At 43.7% G+C, this 9,351-nt stretch overlaps 1 pseudogene; it reads right to left on the bottom strand.

The window, feature by feature from the left end:
• Positions 1–1,135: 1,135 nt before the first annotated feature.
• Positions 1,136–9,351, bottom strand: part of LOC103257367 — a 10,531-nt pseudogene continuing 2,315 nt past the window's right edge.

Here is a 9,351-nt window from a genome sequence, read left to right as displayed (position 1 = left end):
GGGTGTCCGCTGCACTCGGCGAAGGCCCGGCCGCGCGACGTCGAAAGGCGGGGTAGGCGAGAACTCGCGAGGGCGCCACGGGAAAAGCTGGCTTCAGCAGCGAGGCCGCCTGGGGCGCGGTGTCGTCCCGAAACAGGAAGCCGCTGGAGTCATCCGCGCTCGGTGTCACGTGTGCCTTTCCTACTGGCGTCACGGTTTCTGAGGATGCACAGATACTGTGCTCAGGGCCACTCTGGTTCCAGAGCCGGAGTGCAGTGGCACAGTCACAGCCCACTGCAGCCTCCAACTCCTGGGCTCAAGGGATCTCTTGCCTCAGCCTCCTGAGTGGCTGGGGCCACAGGCGTGCGCCACCACGCCCAGCTAATTTTTTCTTTTGCTTTTGTCGAGACAAAGGCTCGCCATGTTGCCCAGGCTGGTCTTGAACTCCTGGGCCCAAGCGATCCCCCCGCCCTGGCCTTCCAAGTTCTGGGATTACAGGTGTGAGCCACCGTGCCCCAGCCTGGAGGAGACACGTTTGAAAGAATGTGCAACTCATAACAGTGTAAGGCCCTGGAACTGCTCTGATGACCCTGACCCTTCATGCAAGGGATGTAATTTCGCATTGTAACTCGGTGTCCTTGCCTGTTAAGTGAAGGTAAGACTGAGTGATTCGATAGCCCTTTCCAGTCGAGCGGTCTGGGTTCTACAGATGCTTCCACATGTCACCTCTAACACCTGGCACAGACCTTAGGAACAGGAATGGCCTCGCCCCGCCCGCACAGACAGTCCGTCATGGTGCCACTTCAGTGCCACTCCCTACTGACTGAAGATGGCTCCGATCCGGGTTGCCATCCTTATTCCTGCATGTGGGACATCTTTTGAAGTATGGCTGAGACAACTTCTATCGTGTCATACTCTTGTTTTTCTGACAGTCGTAATAGTTGAAGAATTAACAAATAGCCTCCCCTAAATCATTACCACCTTTCAGGATCGTACAGAATTAAAATGCAGAATTCAAACCTTCTTCCATTAAGGGGAAAAGAAAAGCAAAGAAAAGAAAACCATCATGTACAAAGCCAGAAAAGGCATTCTCAGCTCTGTGTAAAAGCATTCTATTGAGAAAAGTGCTAATAAATAAAAGACAATCGGGGCATACTTCAGGTAGAAAATAAAAATTTAATAGCAATATATCATAAAATCAACAAACATCTAAAAGTCAGATCTTTAGTTCTGGATGTTAGAAATAACATACACAATAAATTCAACATAGTACTTGGTAGTGCCACAAGATAAGATTTTATTTTTCAAATGACATGTTATGCCAGTCGGGCAGCCTTGTACTCAGAGGTTCAAACATATTGCTTCTATTACTAAAAAAATCTGGACTGTTGACATCTCTGATAAAACCACAATACTTGGCATATTGCACCTGAGCCTTGTAACTGGTATCTTAGTGGCCTGACGACATCCTCTCACGATGGGAAAAAGAACAAGAGGCAAACATTGCCCTTTCAGAATACCCGTTACCAAAACTGTTACAGAATCAAAATAAAAATGAGTCCTTGCTCCTTTTTAACCTTATATTATCCCTGGAGCACATGTGTGAGGGGAGGTTAAAAACTAACAGGGCAATCTCATGCTGCACGCAAGGTCAATGGTGAGAACCACAGACGAGTTTTCAGAGATGATACTCCTGGTTCTGGTCCTTAAAGAGAAATAGAGGCAGTAGACCAACTTTCTTGAGACAGAATTTCGCTATTCTTTCATAATCAAATGTTTCAATGATTTCTAAGACTGTTTCTACAGTCTGTTTCCACTGAGCTAATTCAAGAGACACACTGGCTGAAAGAGGTCTTGAGAATAAAAACCTTAAGGCTGAAAATTCCATCTTCAAAATGTAAAGATTTAAGTAGCGCCCTTGGCAAGGATATTTAATGCAAAATTGCTGGCCAGGATGAAAATGAGTACTAGGGAGAAAACAAGGTCATGCTTAAAGACGTAAAGGGAAAACCACAGGCAAGTTTTCCACGACACAGGTAATTCCTCTGACCTAAAGACATTTGCGAAAGTCAGAGTTGCCGTATTGCATAGTGAATCTTCAAAGCCATTAAGCTGAGTTCTGGGTCAACGTTTCCTATGCTTTGGTTGGATGGTTTAATGGAGTATACATTCTACAGGACTTAACTACAGACCTCAAGGAACACAATAAAATATATAAAACACTAGAATCTTCATTGAAAAATGGCATTTTCCTCTGTCTTTTTCATGCAATAGATACCCATCTTAAATCTGGGATTTTTATAAGTAATTTCTGTATATCCCACTGAAGCTTGTTATTCCAATGAGCCAAATTCAAGAGCTTTCATTTAGTTGAGTATTAAAGAATGTTCTGAGAATTATTCATCATTGTCTGCAGAAAAAAGAAAAAAAGCAATTCACTTCAAATCAAACTGTATCTACTTAGCAAAAAAAAATACTAATTTTTCACATTAAAGTAGATGGGCTTTAATATTGTTTTAATTATTTTTTCCTCCCCTCCTCTCCCCTCCCAATATTGTTTTAAATGTATTTTTATTATAATAGCACATACTCATTGTAAAAAGTCAGAGAGTACAACACAGAATAAAATAGGAAGCAAAAATCATCTGCAAGCAAAAGATAACTTTAATTTTATATAAGTTCTCTCCTATGCATACGATGTCTGACGATAGGTTCTCAAACCATCCTAGGAAAAGCGGTACATACCTCATTGCTGAGTCTCACTACGGTACCTTCAAAGTGACTGTAGGAAGCTATGCGCCAATGCCAGTGCCTCGTCTACCCATCAAAGCAACTCTGGAACTCTGTTTCTGGAATGGCCATCAGAGCTGTTGTTATTTGTGGAGGTCTGACAGTGAAGTTCGCGAACTTGCCACCTTGCGCTCATGTTGGCAGCACTGTACAAGTAACTGGAACACCCTCCCGCTCAGCTGATCTGGCCCCAAGTGACTTTTTCTTCACCCCAGGATAAAGGAAGACGCTAGATGACATTCAGGACACCAAGGGTAGTATGATGACAGCTCTGATGGCCATTCCGGATAAAGAGTTCCAAAACTGCTGTGATGAGTGGACTAGGCATTGGCGTGGGTGCGGAGCTTCCCAAGAGAGGACTTCAAAGGTGACCACAGTGATACTCGGCAGTGGGCTATGGAGCACTTTTTCTAGGATGAGTTTGTGAGGTTAGTTGCTGCACCGCGTACACAAATTATACCGCTGAGCTGTCTTCTTGGGACTCAAATCATTTCCACTGTAAACAGAAATGTGTTTTTGATCATCTTCTTTTGAAGCTGCACCTTAATGAGTTGATCCCCCTGGGGTAAGCTGGCAAAGGCTGCCCTCCCTTCCCCCACACAGAGGACAAAAGTGCGTCCGCACCAGATGCAGATGACATGGCTTTATCGCGACTCGTGGACGCAGCTAAGAGACAGCCGTCTGTCGTGCAGCTACATACGGGGCCAATTCCTGGCACTTAGAAAGACTCCCAAACTATTAGTCTACGTCCAGCCGCTGTCTGACATTTAACTCTCTTTTGACTAGCAATACAAGACAGCAAGCTAACTTATTCAGATGATGCAGCATTCATTTCATAGCCAGTTTCTTTGGTGGCATATGAGTCATTTATAATATGTTATAGGCTGAAATAAGATTTTTTTAAAAAGACTGCCAGGGTAGGCATTTGACTAATTGTGTCACATCTTTTTCTGGCCCAAAGGAATAACTGCCAGGCTCCATGATACAGAATTCTGGGGCCCTCGTCTCCTGGAGGGGGGTGTTACTCCAGCCTGGCACTCAGTCCCGTGTAGGGTAATGGCCTATGTAGGCATGAGGTCTTTTGAAGCCACTCAGCTGTCAAGAGAGGGCGTCACTTCTACCTCATGAACCAGCTGGTTTGTCACCATTCTCCACTTACAGGTAAAGCAGAATAAAAGCGCTCCAGATACTCGTCAAAGAGACTGAACGCTAAGCACACTGTTGCTGGTTACTTACAAAAGGCTCCGTGGCCGGGCTCGGTGGCTCAGCCTGTCATCCCGCGCCTTTGGGAGGCCGAGGTGAGTGGATTGCCTGAGCCCGCGGGTTCGAGACCCACCTGGGCAGTGAGACCTCATCTCTACAATAAATCAAAAAATCAACTGGGTGTGGTAGTGCATGCCTGTAATTCCGGCTACTCGGAAGACTGAGGCAGAAGAATCGCCGGAGCCCAGCAGGTCGAGGCTGCGGTGGCCAGGAGCGGCCACTGCACTCCAGTCTGGGCGACAGAGTGAGACTCCAACTCAAAAAAAAAAAAGGCTCCGTGGAAACAACGCGGATGGAGAACTGCCTGAAGGGTGGGCAATCTGAACAGAAACAGAACTGGCCTGGTGTGTTCCACAGAGTTCCTTAAATGGAATCATCCCCTGGCCTTGTGCCATGAACTTACACCAGGACATATTACAAGAAACAGACCCATGAAAATTACTGAGGATATTTTTCATTCCATCACAGCATTGTTTTATTTTATTTATTTTTTATTTCTGAATAGGAATCTCACTCTGTTGCCCAGGTTGGAGTGCAGTGGCACACTCACAGCCAACGCAGCCTCAACCTGCTGGGCTCAGGTGATCCTTCCGCCTCAGCCTTCCTCCAAGTAGCTGGAACCACAGGTGAGTGCCACCACACCTGGCTATTTTGTTGTTGTTGTTGTTGATTTATTGTACAGATGAGGTCTTGCCAAGTTGCCCAGGCTGGTCTCGAACCCCTGGGCTATAGCAATCCTTTCACCTCCCCCTCCCAAAATGCTGGGATTAAGGCGTAAGCCTCTGCACCCGGCAGTAGCACTGTTTTATTTATAAGATGCGGTCCAAGCTCTCAATAAAAGCAGAAATTCACAAGTTCCAGAGAAGGTTTACATTCTGTATTTTCTTTTGACAAAATATTTTAATATTTAGAAAAATGAAATACCTATTTTACAGTAACATTTTCTAAGACTTGAGTTTTTTTCAGGAGCATTAGTGTCTATCCATTTATTTACATATACTATCATTTCTTTCATCAACAATATTTAGTTTTCAGCATACAAATACTGTTGAAGCTTTACATTAAGATGTATGAAATACATGTATTTCATTTTTTGAAGCAATTAAAAATTTTTGTATCCATGTGTTCATTGCTAGTATATAGCAATATAACTGATCCATGTATGTAAATCATGTATTCTGCCATCTTGCTAAACGCACTTATTAGATACAGAATTTTTTTTGTAGACTCTAAATTTTCTACATAAACAATCAGGAGACCTGCAAATAAGAACAAAGACTTGAGTTTTTTACTGGGGTCTCTGGACCCTTGGATTCCTGTGCCTGAAGTAAAACTGTTCCCCTTAAAAGATCCACATGTTTCTCAAGTCCAAGGGGCACTGTATGACCATGCCCACCTCTTCTTAAAGATCATGGGAACATTTTTCCTTTGATTTCAATACCAAAAATAGCTTTCCTCTGAGCAACTAACATATTTTGTCTCGTAACTACTGTGACTCACGTAATTAGTTAGGTTTTCTGCCTTGCTAGAAAGACACCATCAAATTTGTTTCCTGTTTTCAGAAAATACAGAGACCTTTTGAATGTACACTGTGTATTCTGACTTCATTCCTGGCTTTATGCTCATTTGCCCAATACAGTGACTTGCTCAAACATTTTAAAACATGCAATCTTAAACTTTTTGGTATGAATATACAAAAAAATGTTGCATGGAATATACATAAATGTTATAAAAATTTATATTGCTAAAATTAAACACCAACATTTAAAACCCTAAATTTTAGTCTGAGAATTTATATTAAAGTAACAGGATTAATTTTGGGGCAAGTATTCCAGAAATAAATTCTTGTTCAAGATTTTATGTATTGCTTTATGTGTCTAAAAGTTTGATGTTACATCCTTGATAGGAATTATTTTGATTTTTACAGTTGCCCCAAATCTGTCCAGTAAGATTTTTAAAAACACCATTCAAATATTATTTATAAATTAAACGTAAAAATATGGACCTAGGTCAATACGAGGATCTAACAGAGTTAACTCTACAGCTGCTGAAGAGTAGCACAGCCCGGTGCAGAAGTGCCAACATGGGTGTGAGGAAAGCTCAAGCACTTGCATCTGTCATGTTTTCTCACACTCACTGAAAGTGACAAAGACATGGGAGGAAATCTTACCTTCTTGGTGGGCTCCGTCTGCCATGACTAAATGAAGAATCTTGGCATAAAGATGCTGATGTTCGTTTCCCAAAATATTCTGAACTACTTTTGGACAAATTTCAATATTTTCGTCTTCATCTTCATGAATAGCCTAGATCAAATTTCCAAAATAAAGTAATATCTGACCAATTTTCTCTAATTACAGACTTCACTTTTTTTTTTTTTTTTTTTTTTTGAGTTGGAGTCTCACTCGGTTGCCCAGACTGGAGAGCAGTGGCCGCTCCTGGCTACCACAACCTCGACCTGCTGGGCTCCGGGATCCTTCCGCCTCAGCCTTCCGAGTAGCCGGAATTACAGGCGCACGCTACCACGCCCAGCTAATTTTTTGATTTATTGTAGAGATGAGGTCTCGCTGCCCAGGCGGGTCTCGAACCCGCGGTCTCAGGCAATCCACTCACCTCAGCCTCCCAAAGGCACGGGATTACAGGCTGAGCCACTGAGCCCGGCTTTTTTTTTTTTTTTTTTTTTTAAGTTGGAGTCTCACCCTGTCCCCCAGGCTGGAGGGCAGTGGCATGCTCACAGTCACCACAGTATCAACCTGCTGGGCTCAGGGAATCCTTCTGCCTCAGCCTTCCAAGTAGCTAGAACTACAGGCGTTCACTACCATGCCCGGTTTATTTTTTGATTTATTGTAGAGACGAGGTCTCATCAAGTTGCCCAAGCTGGTCTCAAACCCCTGAACTCAGGCAATCCTCTTGCCTCGGCCTCGCAAAGTGCTGGAATTACATGCTTGAGCCACATTGCCTGGCCTTAGAGTTCTCTTTTTATTAACATTTCTCAGGTATTCAAAATACAATTTTTTGTTGTTGTTTTGTTTTGTTTTGTTTTGAGTTGGAGTCTCACTCTGTTGCCCAGACTGGAATGCAGTGGCCGCTCCCGGCCACCGCAGCCTCGACCCGCTGGGCTCCAGCGATCCTTCCGCCTCAGCCTTCCAAGTAGCTGGAATTACAGGTATGCGCTACCACGCCCGGCTGATTGTTTGATTTATTGTAGAGATGAGGTCTCGCTGCCCAGGTGGGTCTCGAACCCGCGGGCTCTGGCAATCCACTCACCTCAGCCTCCCAAAGGCGCGGGATTACAGGCTGAGCCACCGAGCCTGGCTTCTAAGTACATTTTAAAAGTAATGTTTTAATTGACATTTCACTTACCTTTATTTTCTCATAACTCTCAAAGAACTTTTCAAAACCCATTTCTTGTTCCAGATGAAGTCTCAGCTCCTCTCCATGGTTAAAGACACTGTCATATTCACATTCACTGGCAGTTTCGCTGTCACTGTTATCTGGAAAACATAAAATTAGTTCTTAAAAAAGATATTTTATGATTGAAACATAAGACAAGAAAATATTTCTTACCCTAATAAACTAAAATCCTATGACAAATGAATAATATCACTGGCAGACTTTTTTGCTTTCAATAGAAGCAGTTTTTCTTACTATAATACCTGTCATTTATACAGGTGAACAAAATATGCTCAAATATGTCTTAACAAGATTGTTACTTTGGGAATCTTTTATACACGTAGTCAGGAAATCAAGTTAGAATAAAAACATCCCTAGGGGTGTTATTTAATAAAAAAAAGAAAAGGGTACTTCTGTGTTCTGCTTCAAAGCAACTAACCCTAACTACTATTTTAGAAGGTGGATAACAACCATGGGCCCTCACACAGAAGGGCACGAGCAGGCGACCAGAACACCGCTGCGACACTTTGGGACAGCGCCCAGATGGTGTGGCACGCGCCCCAAGTAGGCCATCTCATACAAGTTCAAGATACATGGCACCGGAAGGATCTTTCTTTCCTCATGAGCGCTTGTTCCCAAAGATGCACGACACACACATCTTCTTCACATCTTAGGGGTCATGCTATGCACACAGAATAGTCTCCAAACGTAAAAAAAGCGTGACAAGATTTTAAAACTGCTCTCAGAATTAACTCTGCTGATTAAGCATGATCCGTGGAACCTCTTTTTAAAACAGAGCACTACAAAAACTAAGTTACCTTTATTATGCTGAAAAAATAAGTTAGAAATGGAGAAAAGATAAAAAAAACAAAACAAAACCAAATGCTTCAAAAAAGCATTTCCGTAATTTAACAGGGAATACATGGAAAACTTAAAGGGAAGGAAAAGGAAGGCTGCACGTCGGCGTGAAAAGAAAAAGAACGGAGAAGGGCAGAGACCCGGCGGCATGCCTCCGCTTTGTTCCGCGTGGAAGGTGATGGCTCACACCCGATGTCAGGAAGACACACGATGCTTGACGCGCGTGCACACACTGAGAAGACCCAGGCCCTGCCGGGCCACGCACCCGAGTGCCCCTCCTCGTTCAGGGCACTCTCGCCGCTGGGGCTGTCGTCCTCCTCGGCCGCTCCACGCCCTCAGCCAGCCCCGCGCCGCGGCTCCTCAGGGCCGCCTCCACCTCCGCCTCCTGGCTGTCCTCCTCCCCAGGCTGCGCCCTCAGCAACTGCTCCATCGAGGCCTGGAGCTCTCGCAAGTCTGGGTCTGGAATTTAGAACGTGCAGCCAGTGCAGCTGATCATGCCCCAACCTTTACCTTACTCTGAAATGTGCCTTCGTCTCAACACACAGGGCCTGCCTTCTGCTTGAAAGGACTAATGGAAATAAATAGATAGGACTGGATTTAAAAAATGTGGTACATATACACGATGGAATCTTACGTAGCCATAAGGAAGAACAAAATCCTGAACGCCACGGCAACCTGGACGGACTTACAGACTATACTGAGAAATCTTTCACAGGAACAAAGAAACGATTATCACGCATTCTCACTCATAATCATGAATAACTATTGTGGTACTGTAAGAAAACAACTGGAAGTGGCGGGAAACGGCTGGGAGGGAGATGGGGAAGCGGGATTGGCAGTTGTGGGAAATCTGCCTGGGGAAGGGGGCACACCTCATCCACAAGGGAGGCTGCATAATGAGCGTTTGTACACCTGACCCTGAACTGTACCCCACATCTTGAAAGTTAAAAAAAATTCGTTAAAAAAAGAAATATAACATCTAAATAAGAATATGAACTTCAGAATTTGACACTAATTCACATATCTTTTAAGCAATTTGTTATCTTTATTAACATATGTGTGTGTGTATAT

The sequence above is a fragment of the Carlito syrichta genome, unplaced genomic scaffold (assembly GCF_000164805.1).
Source record: "Carlito syrichta isolate Samal-C Ts95f unplaced genomic scaffold, Tarsius_syrichta-2.0.1 Scaffold301660, whole genome shotgun sequence".
NCBI classification, from domain to species: domain Eukaryota; kingdom Metazoa; phylum Chordata; class Mammalia; order Primates; family Tarsiidae; genus Carlito; species Carlito syrichta.
The sequence above is the reverse complement of the archived record's forward strand: the minus strand, read 5'-3'. Positions and strand labels throughout refer to the sequence as shown.